The following is a 12,906-nucleotide window of genomic DNA, read 5'->3' on the forward strand; positions in this document are numbered from 1 at the left end:
TTTCTCAATTGCCTCTAAACGTTGTGGAGTTTATTTAGTCGTACGAGATTCCATAGCAAGTGCAGAATCACACATAAATATCATTACAACTATTTAATTAATCATCACCGGTCAGCGGATATACATGGTTTCAGTATATATTGAAATGTATCATATTTTTAGCCTATTAACCAGTCCTGGAATCCGGTGCAAGGAAATACGTCACATTCCGCTGACATGGATATTCCCAGTGACATTTTTAGTTGAATGATCTGCTAAAAATAATGTGTTTTATGTATACACGGCTACATGGAAACATACACTTATTCACACGCAGTTTGTTTTCAAACAATTTTAAAATCTCTAAGTTAGTTCGATAACAGCAAAGCTGTTATTTTTTATTTAAAGTTGTATCAACTGAAAAGTCACTTGGATAATATTATAACTGATTATAGTGTTTTGTGCACCCAACATAAAGCACAAACAAGCCTACATTTAAACTGAATGACTATTATGTATATTTGATTTAATTATATCTGATTTAATATATATTTATTTCCAATTAATTGTTTGTCAATTTGAACATTTTTTTAATTACATGCTATTGTAATGTAAATTTATCCACGGGAGATGATCCTTTTCGCAAAAATAGTTGGACCTAGACTGTTCGTTTGGTAAACACCAGGTGTTGATCTAAGTTCTGACTTTGATTCAAAATTAGTAGCATCCACGTAAATAAATTCTAATCTTATTTTAAATTGATTCACTGTTGTCGAGGTCATGATGGTACTACTGATTTAAGATGTAAACAATTTTTTAATTTTTATTTCTTACAGTAAAAAGATTGGTTTTTGTCAGGGTTGCACTGGGTGTACGTGATCTTTGACAAGTACATAATTTCAACGCGTTTCCAGAACATTATCAAGTGATCCCTTTCTGCGTTTTAGAATATGATATAACATTTGTTTTGGAGAGATATTCTCAGAAGACTGTAAGTATATATTTTGCAATTCTTATTACCAGCTAAAGAAGACACGTTTATGTCTTGTCACTTGCATGCTATTTGTAAGGACCCCAGCAATTTAAGAACTGTCTGACGTCTATCGCGTGCCTAAATCCGAAATATTATATCAAAAAGGTTAACGGGTTAACGCGCAATAATGCAAAGCAGCTGGAATGGGGCAGTTCACGAAACAGCTGTTTTAGTTCGTTCAGAAACAAATTTAATCAACCAAAACGTAAAGCGTCTACTTTATGAGTGTATATGATTTGTTTACAACGTAGTTCCTACCACACTATACTACTATAGGGCACACGTGTTGTGCACGTGCGTGCAATATGAATATGTTCAATATCGTCACATATTGCACGATTCTGACAATGTAAAGTTAAATGAGATAAAAATGAACATATAATGATGATTACTACTGATGTTAAGCTAACAAGAAAAAGGAAACCAGTTCTATTTCTTTAACAGTGATTACAAAACTGGACGCCTATTTCTTCTTGAATAGCGAATAAAATGAATAATTCAGGAATAAGTAACTGGTTATTTACTATCCTTCTTTTCTGATTGCCCTCGACTAATTTAAAATTTCTTTGGAAGTATTGCTGGAGATAAAATTTCAAAGATGGTCCATGTCGAAAACCTTAAAGAAGGGCAAGCTGAGCCTTTTATGTACCGAAATAAGTTTGGCCACATATTCCTAATTCATTATTCCCAATTCAATAAGGAATAAGTAACCAGTTACTTATTTCAGATTCATAAAATTTGACATCGAATTGTTTACTTATTCCTTATCCCCGATTGAGTAGGTTACAACGTATTTATTATCGATTCCAAAATGCTACAAATCTGAATGTTCTTCAGGACATTCACTAATGAAATATTATCACGGTCATAATATTAGCGCACATGGAGAAACTGCACACAATACATGTAAACAATAGCATAGAACTGGTCTAAATAAAACAAGAATTCCCGTAGTAATGTATAACCTGCATGTTTATGATGGTCACTTGATTAGGCAAGCGGTGGCACACCGACAAAAGAGCGCAAGACAAAAGGGCGCAGACAATAGACAAAAATGCGATCATTAATTGCCGACAAAAGAGCCCCAAATTAACGACAAAATAGCGCCAGACACAATAACGCAGGTTATACAAATAATATAACATTAAAGCATTCTAAATAACTTAGATGAAGTGTAAAAAATTTTGAAGATTAGAAAACAAGTTAATAACGTATACGTACTTTGATTTATAGTTAAATTTCTAAATTGTGGGCAATGCCTCATAGATAATCCATCACGTTATCGTTAGCATATGTTGGAAGTAGCGCCTGTAACTTTCTGTTGAGCTGGACATATTTGTTCTTATAAGCTTGTGGCTGAATCACTCCAGATAGATGATGTTCCATTTCTATTTCGACATGATCTTGCTCCAACCGGAGCGTAATTGTGTCCCAATGATGATAGAACGTTGTTGTTAAACGCTTTCATCCTTCCAAGGCAACCATCTTTCCTGCCGTATCTCCATGACGTACCGATAAAACGGCACTTTCATCCTTCCAAGGCAACCATCTTTCCTGCCGTATCTCCATAACGTACTTCCATCAGCATTTTCTTTGCCTATGCGATATCCGTAGCCGTCGACCAATAATATAATCTTTCATTTCTGTGATTCGATCTTGTCCATGTTTATTTATTAATAAACGTTTTACAAATATAGTTTTTACTACACTTTTCACTATATATGCAAAATGACATCGTCGATTCTTAGCTCAATAATTAACTTCTACTCAAACTTTGAAAAGAAACTACACTTTATTGCGCTTAATTGTCGGCGCTCTTTTGTCGGTGCCGTTTTATCGGTGCCCTTACGTTGGCGCTCTTTTGTCGATGCTCTTTTTTTGTCGTGCGCTCTTTGGTCGGGTCACCGCAAGCGTACTAAAAACGTCAAATGTACCAATAAGAGTCATCTCCATCCTGGACAAACACATGAGTTGCCTTTCAGGAATGGTAGTAATCATTTTAAAAGTACTTGTAAAAAAGGTGCTAAGAATATGAGCATATAGCTTCTTTGGAGAACAAAATTAATGAAAATAAGTTGTTATCATTGGAACATCTTTATTCAACACTGTGGCTTGAAAATCCAGAGAATATCTGCGTTTCGTTGTCAAAACCTCTGTAACTATATTCAAATTAATACGAATCTTTCAGCAATGGGACAAGAACAAGTTTGAAAACAAAATTCTTCATACTCATGGACAATGCTGTTTTCGGTACGACGACAGAGAACATCTGCAATCGTACACGTGTCGACCTTGTCAGTGATAGTGAACACGACTAGCTTTGAGTGATTGTTGCAGACACGGCATTTCAGTCACGCAAGTTATTTGACAAGGGCACGTAAGCACCCACAAAATGAAGTTGGCAAAGACAATCTACGCTGGAAAATCCGAGTTCGATTTATCAGTTTTACTACAGCGAATCAAAAACGTTTTACCAGGATTGTGGCAAGATAATCGACATAAACACGGATTCACTTCTTATGTAGGTCACTAGTGACGACGTCTATGCAGATATCCTTATAAACGAATGTGACCAAAGCGATGATCCAAAAGACTATTCGCTGTTTATCAACAGCAATAATAAGGTTGATGTTAAGTTCAAGGATGAATGTGAGTGAAAGCCAGTCGAGGAGAACATTTGGGTGCATCATAAAATATACTCGATCGTAGTCTGAGAACAGAGCAATAACAAAAGGTAAAAAGGGTGTTATTGCAAAGATTTCAAACACGACATGCATGTGGAATGTTTGTGTGATTGATGCAATCTGATCGGGTAAACGAAAAACACCGTGCATATGTGTATCACCGCACAAGTTGAGCTTGTCTCTTCTTGACACCAAACGATGGCTATCCACCGATAGAATACTACCTACGGTTACGTTCATCACGCGATGATAAATCGTCTTACTATTGATGCACTAGAGCATTAAACTAGATTTTGATGTAGTTATATATCCGTGGAAATGACGTGGAATTCTTCTGCTTGATGGGAACATTGTCTGTGAGAATTGAGAATTGAATGTTGCAGTGCCAGATGGTAAAGTGTTTGTTGTCACGGAAAATGAGTACTGTCACAAACCGTAATGTATCAGTAGACCATACCGGTTCCGTAGCACGACGTTGCCTGCCGCCTACCTTCCCCAGCGCATACGGCTACCCAATACAAATGTTCCCGAGTCTAACACATGAGGTTGTGAAACTAATGTATGTGTAACGGTGACTGTCGTCTGCTGCATCGCCACAGCAGGTTCTAACCTAATCGCGCTTGTGATGTCATTATTTTGTGTTTGTTTAACTGATGGAAGACATGTTATCCACTCGACATATCGCTCTAGAGTGCGATCACTCTGGATCAGTGATCGCATTAATAATTCATGCTCGAATAATCTATCTATATGTGTAAGTTAATGCCTCAATGTTAACACGACAAAAATAAACAAGCGCATAGAACATTACCAATTCGATCCACTCTGGTATTTCTCAGAACCAGGACTCTTCTGGGACGCCTTACTCAAGCAATCCGGAGTGACACTAGCACTCTTTACTGACCCAGACATGTTCATGTTTACCAAACAGTATGTAAGAGGAGGAATCTTCGTCATCAGCAAAGGACACGTCGTCGCCAACAACAAACACATGCAACGCTACTGTGCTACGACCCGTTACAACCAACCGTGTACATCCTTTACCTCGATGTGCACAACCTCGATGTGAGGTCACAGCCGCTTCACTGGATCACCGGAGAACAGTTCCTAGAGGAAAGACAAGCGGGATACCATGACGACTGGGGATATTTTGTCGAAGTCGATTTTGAATATCCATCCCGTCTCCACGACGCTCAAATTCGTGTCACCCACTCGATGCTGTCTCCACAACAACTAAAATAAAAGAGCCAATTTGGACTCGGAGACACCAATGGAAAATAACTGATACCCAATTTCAACAATGAAACCAGGTATAAATTACACAGTCGACTGCTCGAACAAGCCCTCTATCGTGTACTCGTGCGTGATAATGTTCATCGTGCTCCCTAGTTTCGTCAGTCACCATGGATGAAACCCTACATCGACTTCGTGTAAGGAAATGCCATAGAAAACATTCGACACCGAAAGAAAACCGAAATTGTAAATAACCTAAGACGCCGAGATAGTCTCGTGGCGAACTATACCTTTCTCCACATAAAAATCTTTGACGAAGAATTCGTCGCCATCGAATCCAGAAAATACAATCTGAAACTGGATAAACCCATCTACGTCGGAGCTGTTGTTCTCAATCTCTCTAAGATGTTCATGCTCAAATTTCACTACGACTTCATCAAACACAAGTACGGAGAAAAGACCACGCTACGCATGACCGATACCGAGTACGAAATTCCCACCGACGACGTCAACGCAGACCTGTATTAACACCGAACACTCTTCGATCTCATCGATTATCCACTAAACAGTCGATCAACTGTGACGACAAAATAAAGTGTTAGAAAAATTCAAAGATGAAATTCATGGAATACCCATCACGGAATTCATCGGCCTTGCAGCTAAAGTGTACAGCATCACTCTCGACGATGGCAACGTCATGAAAAAAGCCAAGGAGTAGAACAAAGTCACCTCCAAAATAGGCACCTACCAGTATTACACACAAGGACTACACGGAGACATGCATTACTACCCATGAGAACTTTCTGATCACAGCAGCATAAATTATCTTCCATACTCATTCACAAAACCCGATTATGGCCGTTTGATGATACACTTTACTCCACCGATGACATTCACACACTCGTACATGGGCACAAAGACTCACGAGACTAATTATCAGCCAGAAAAAGAGGTACAGAATCCACAAGGTCTACAAAGTAGCCCATACGGCTACTTCAGAAAACATAATGGTCCAGAACCCCACAACACAGTAGTATAGAGCCATAGGGGACTTCTCAAGCAATTTTATCACGCAGTGATAAAAGTGGTCCAGAACTCCTTTTAAACTATACTAATATTGCTACTATACTGCTATCAGTTGAAAAATGAAGGAAAGATTTCCATTGGTCAGAACATAAGCACGTGATCAGACCCAATTGCGTTTTTTTTCTGTATAAACTGTGCATCCATGCGTAAATACATACATACATACGAGCATGCTAACATATATACGTATATACAAACATGCATACATTTGTCTTGTAGTAAGAAAACCGCATGTTGTCATCACTTGTATATACTTTCCGATTCTGTGACTTCTTGTTTTTGTTAGATTATACACGGATGATTTATTTAACTAATGAGCCATGAGGTTTAGATTTAATTATAGCATATTTCTAATATATAGTCAAAAACACACATCAAAATCGATTGCATTCGATTACATGGTTATTGTTAATATTGATATACACATTCGCTGAAGCAATAGCAGTTCCAAACAAATATGTTTAAAAATGGGGTTGGAGCCATATTATGTCAAGGGATATTTAGTCCCAAAATTTCCGAGAGATTATTATACGATTGTATGCATTTATACATTTCATCTTGTAAATGCGTTAGCTGAAGATGTATTTTCTAGTTAACGTTCTTCGTGCTATGTTGTGTCTCATAATCCTGTAATATGTATAATCCATGTTTTTATTAACCTGATGCAATATCTGGTGAAGAGGAAATGAAGTCTTTTAGACAGTCAGCCATAGATACAGGCACATACATTCGCACACATGCATACAAATATATATATACATGCATACATTTGTCATGTATAAAGAGACACATATATTGTTGCACTTGTATAAGTTTTCCTTTCTCTCTTCTTTACTATTGCAAAGTTAATGTTAAGCACATCACAATATAAATGTTCTAATATTTTTGATGTCATCACCAAGCAGATGTTCGAAGATCGGCGTCACGCTAAGCCAAATGCTAGTTTGCTATGACTATATATTTCTATGATTGCAGATATTGAGATGTTTCGTTTTGTCATTACGGTAGCTGACACAGTATTACTCTTATTTTTGTGACTTTTCAGTTGTGTTTCATGATCTTGTATTATCCTGATTTTGTTAATTTAATGTAATCTCTGTTGAAGAGGAAATAAAAGTTCGTCAATCATGCATACATAGACATACATATATACATAGATGCATACATATATACACGTAATATGCCGTGTTTGAAGAAATAATAGACACATTACAAAATTAGACTCACACATGCTTTTCTGTCAGGACAGTGACACTCTAACTAACATCCTGTTAGGTAAGATAACCGAAAACCTTGACTTTATGGCTGGCCTGACAAGGCATAAATTAGTCTTTGGTGGCAGAAGGATTATAAACAATGTACAGAAGAAGAATGAGAAATGAACTATAAATACGATATGTGACAATATGTTTGTACAATTTGTAAGTCAATGGATCCATTTCATTCTTGATTACGATGCATATATTTCACAACTGCTATTTTCCCAGTGCTGCGAGGAAGGACATATGCGATCATTCATTTAAACGTTTCAGTCAAATAGAAATAATTCCATGTCTTCAAAGATGTTTGCAGTTTTAGCATGTTATTCCTGATCGATGTCCCTTTTAAATATCCGTATCGCTGGGTTTTCTGCCCCATAGTATTATATATGACTGTTTGTCTTAACATTGTCAATTTCGAAGGTATTTTTGTACCACCTCCATATATTTGCATACTGTCGCGCAAACATACATACATACATACATGCATAGAACAACTTACATACATACATACATACATGCATAGAACACACATACATACATACATACATACATACATACAACAAATTAAATACATAAAACAATCTGCACCTACGTTCCTGTCTTTGTATACGTTAGACCGAGTTCATGCATATGATAATGCTTCATCTTTAATGTACTTTATTACTTTTTAACAACCAAGCTTCAAATCAAATATATGGCTTACTGCAGAGATTAGTGATAGAACTGGTGTTGATTCCTGTGAAGACTATCATCGTGGGCTCTCCACTTCCGGATTAGCTTTGGTTATCAGAAATCAGATTACATAAATCACTTTAATGATTTAAGTTTATCCATTTATTCGATGTCTACCTAGGCGAGCTTTCACTCAGGCAGTTGACCTACTTGAAAAGCAGATTGATAAAGCATAGGGACATTTTCATAACTTTGGTGACATCCCCCAAACCGATATGGAAACCTCCTTCGATTTTTGAAACTGAATTTTTTTCAGAATTAAGATAACGGGAAACTATATCATATTCTAAACATCCTAGAAATCACGTGCTAAAGTATTGATTGATCGCACTGAACGATACAAATAAACAAAGGATAATGTAAGACTTTTCCAATATTGGTCTCAAAATAGCCACCCTGAAAAAGACTAACATTTTTAATTGAGTATATAAAATGTTTACTCCTAACTAAATTTTGATGCGTTATGAAGGAACAGGAAAAAAAGAAGACAAATGAGCGAGAGAGAGAGAGAGAGACAGACAGACAGACAGACAGACAGACAGACAGAGAGAGGCAACATACTATAGCTAGGGAAACTTGTAAACTTTATTTGCTGTCAAAGAATGAGTTGCTAATATAGACATATTTCACGATACATCTTTGTCCTACGTTTAAGTTTAGTCGACAATCTTGCTCTGAATCTGAACACAGCAACATACGATATATTCTGTCACAACTGCATGTTCACTTTCTCAACAGTTGACATGTGTTGCCGCTTCGTAGTCGCATATGCAACCCAATGAGTGCCAGGTCCTGGAGTCGATAAGTGATTTCAACGCCCTTGACAAATGAAAAGAACATTTGCATTAACAAAGGAATTTACAGTACAGGATAACCGTAACACTTCAGTTGCCTATAAATATCGTGAGCACACTCTAACTCCAGATAACGGGCTGGAAGTTCAAGGTGATGACTGATTCTTACAAGATGTACAGGTGTCACAAGGTACATTTTGGGAGTATGTTTTTGATTTTGATGAATGATAAAACGTATACTCTTTCATGACATACTAAATAAATAATAAAAGGATACACTAAATTACACAATACTTCAAGAGGAAACGAATTTGGTAATATTTGAAGGTAAAAACAGTGTATTAAGCTGCAGAAAGAAAGATAAAATAATGAATCGCCTATAGGAGGTACATAACTTTCACTCATACTTGCAAGTATAATTTCGGCATATCAACAAAATGTGAAAAGTAATATCAGTTATAACGTCTTATTAGTAAAATACAGTACCCGTAAATACGCGAAACACAAATAATGTTATATATTTACAATAGGTGTGTCGTTAGATTGGTCTGCTGGGTGGAATTTCTTTATCTCATAATACTGATTAATTCAAGAGCAAATACAAACACGAACATCATCATAAGATTTTGCACAGCATTACTTATATAGGTCACGGCCTTTCACCCAATATGACTTTTGCTTATACTGGTTAAAGGCCACACGTGTCTATGTAGCCTACGGATTGCAATCAATGAAGGTGTCCAATATACGAATAAACAAGAGGACTGACTCATGGGGGATAGAAGGCCGAGATCTATATCAATAACTGACAAAAGTCACATCATGACAGTACGCGTTTTTTGAGATTGTAACGTGACCAAAAATCGTTTTTGGTATTTATATTGCTTTTTAATTTTCAAGGGACATTCAGTTTTATTGTCTGTAAATTCGCTACCCAACAGTTCATATCTGTGCTCGGAGTTGTCGTTGATTTTCCATTTTCGTCAACACTATCTTGATCTCGGCCATCCTAATCATGTTATCCTCAATAGCCACTGAATAAAGGGTTATAATCGTATTGAAACTATTATGAGCTTCTGCACGAAGATCTGAAAAAAGTAAGTTTTCATGAATGTAATTGTGTTGAAATTAATTTGCTAGCACCACCAGAGACACCGGTTACTATTGGTATACACCCAACAATATTTCCAATTGGTGCACCAATATTGGTTGACGCAGTTTTAGTTACACAGAAAAGGAAAAATTTGTGTTGCATCGGCAAGCCCGAAAATCTCATCTACGGCAACACACGTTTTAATTTCGCGTTAAAATGCAGTTTTGTTATGTTGGTTTCTTTCGTTCTCTTCTTTGCCCAAAAACTGTTATACTGACAAGTTTATCTTTGATAAATAACCGTCGAGGACATTTATAGTCTTAATTGAATCAATATTGGCGTGCCATATTCGTTCGAAAATGTAACCATGGTGGATACAGCGGAGAATTCCACTCCGTAGTTGTAGAAACAAACACTGAGTGATTTCACGCCTGATGGAGAAGTCATCAATTCGGCGTTTTGAAGTGATAATGCTATGATTGGTAAATCAGAGTGGTTTCTGCGGTTGATTTTTATTTTATTTGACCCTAACAAATTTTTATTTCCGTGTTTAAGAGGGTTTTATTAACACCCTTTACATTCCGATACGCATCAAGAACTGAAAAAACAATCAGAAAGTCTTACTTATTTGTGATGATAAATTTAATCTTAAACACAAACACCAAAGATGATTAGGAACCCTTCGGAATATATGTTGATTAGTTTAAATTGAATTTCATCGCTGGAGACTAATATTATTGATAGTGAATGTGTGCAGAATTTGTCAGCAAACATTTTCATGATACGTGATGTTATTGGTACAAAACCAAGCCCAAGATGTCATTTGTCATTTATTTGTATCCCCAATCCACCCAACGTACCTTTAGTTCCGGTTACGATAAACAGGTGTGATCCGGGCTCACTTACCTTTAAAATGCAACATTTAGGTCAATCAAGAGGTTGGAAACAAGTCTCAATCAGGAAAATGGAAATAAGTCGACTATTTGTTCAAGTTATGATGCCAGTTTCTTCCTATCAGTCCTTGATTACATTCCCTTTGAATTCTGCTCCATGAAGTTATTATGAGTGTTGGTACGGGCCCTTCTGCGATGTTCATAATATTCCAGTTTGTTCTTGAAAAATCACAACTTCGCCAGTGTCCATACCAACAACAATCTGACTGGAAAAAGCAGTCGAGTCAGCTTTGGTGGAAAACGTGCTCAAATCCACATCAGCACCACATTGGGCTGAATAATGTCTTAAAATGTTAAGCTTACTTTAATGCACACTCATTAAGTGTTTGCTGTATTGATGAATGCTCAAGTGCAAGCAATTCTTCAACAGGCAGATGACCATACATTTGCCTATCAAACCGAGCTTGCATCGTCATAGTGGAATCAAATTTTGGTAGAAGACTATGTCCGTCTATGGTGAAATAACTAATAACTTCAAATGGTTATGCAAGTCCAAATGAGTCGAAATATAATAAATATTTGGCTATCACTGCGAATGCAACTCAATGTGTGCCATGTCATGTTGTCAAATTCAGGTTAGGAATGACACAGAACTAACAATGCAAGTTTTTTTCGCATACAACACCTCGAAAATAGTTGACTAATTTTACCATCACCATCAGTAAATCAACACTGGTTAATGGACGCGTGGCCCTTGGCGAGTTGTTCCAGGTAATCGAAGACCTGATGATAGTATGCAATTTGTTCCTGTCTATCCGACGCCATCTTTCAAAACCATTCATGAAACATTCCTGAAGCAATGTAGTCGGTTAAAACGAATCGCAATTTTATCGCATTTGACTGAAATAATTTTAATCTCTATGGGCTTTCTTTCGCTTGAAAGTAGTAAGCAAATTACCGTGATTTTAGGTCAAGCTGTACAAGTTTTCCCTCAATTTCTAAGCAGGTTTCACATGGAAGAAAAGCCCTGGACGTGTTTTTCACTTACAATTATATTTTGTTTTGTGCAGGGACCTTACCCAGGTAGAAATAATAGTGAACTCTCCTTTGCTTTGATCCACTAATATTGGATCGCCCATATCAAATGCGGCATCTGACATGTTTTTGAATTGAACCAAGGTGAAATACAATATCGATCTCGTCTAAATACCTTTAATTGAACCAAGGTGAAATACAATATTGATTTTGTCTAAATACCTTGACCGTTTCGCCGTCTAAATCCAAGTTACATTTCCATATTTGCAATTGCCGAATCAGCTATAAGCTGTCGAGCGGCTACCGAATCTGACAGTCGATTTTGAGCGGCTTCATTAATAATTTTACGAATCGCGGAAGATATTATTGCAATTGATGGTAGTGTAATCGCGTTTTGTTTGTAGAGTACCTAATCTTCGTAGTCAATATCAAATCATATGAACCGTTTGCAATCCCTATTATTTAATGGATCCGCGGAAATATCTGTGTTATTAAGGGGTGGGGGGTGGGGGCAACCGGGAATATAAAAGAAAAATTGTCTTTGAACAATAACTAGGAAAGGCCCGGGTGTTTCTTGCCCCAGGGCCCGTGATTGCTGTCTACGGTCTTGATTAAGGAATCACATTGCAACATGTTTAGTAATTGGTGATCTGCGGAAACCTTCTTAGTTCCGCATTTTTCTTTGTTGGTTTGTTCGTTCAAAACCCACTGTGAGGTCATGTCGTGCAGAATGTATCGAATGTAACCTTTATATGACACTGTTGTGACTCTCGATAACATTGCAGATCAGTCCCTGGTGTTTGCGAGCAGTTTTACGGCGTTGCTCCCCGTACTTGACTATAAAATCAATGTCAGGTTTTGACATTTTATATGTTTATCATGATTATTAAATTCCTTTGTTATGGTCCACGATTCGTACAAATAGTGAGAAAACTATAGGGATTTTAGTGATCACAGCAAACACATTATGAAATACATCCCACGAGTAATCGGCGGCACACCAGATCCAAGAAATATTTGCAAGACCACAAATCTCATCAATTTGCTACAGTTGTCTCGCATTATATGAGACACATATGCGC

This window comes from Sinohyriopsis cumingii, chromosome 18 (genome assembly GCF_028554795.1).
Source record: "Sinohyriopsis cumingii isolate HCF-2022 chromosome 18, ASM2855479v2, whole genome shotgun sequence".
In the NCBI taxonomy this organism is placed as follows: Eukaryota; Metazoa; Mollusca; class Bivalvia; order Unionida; family Unionidae; genus Sinohyriopsis; species Sinohyriopsis cumingii.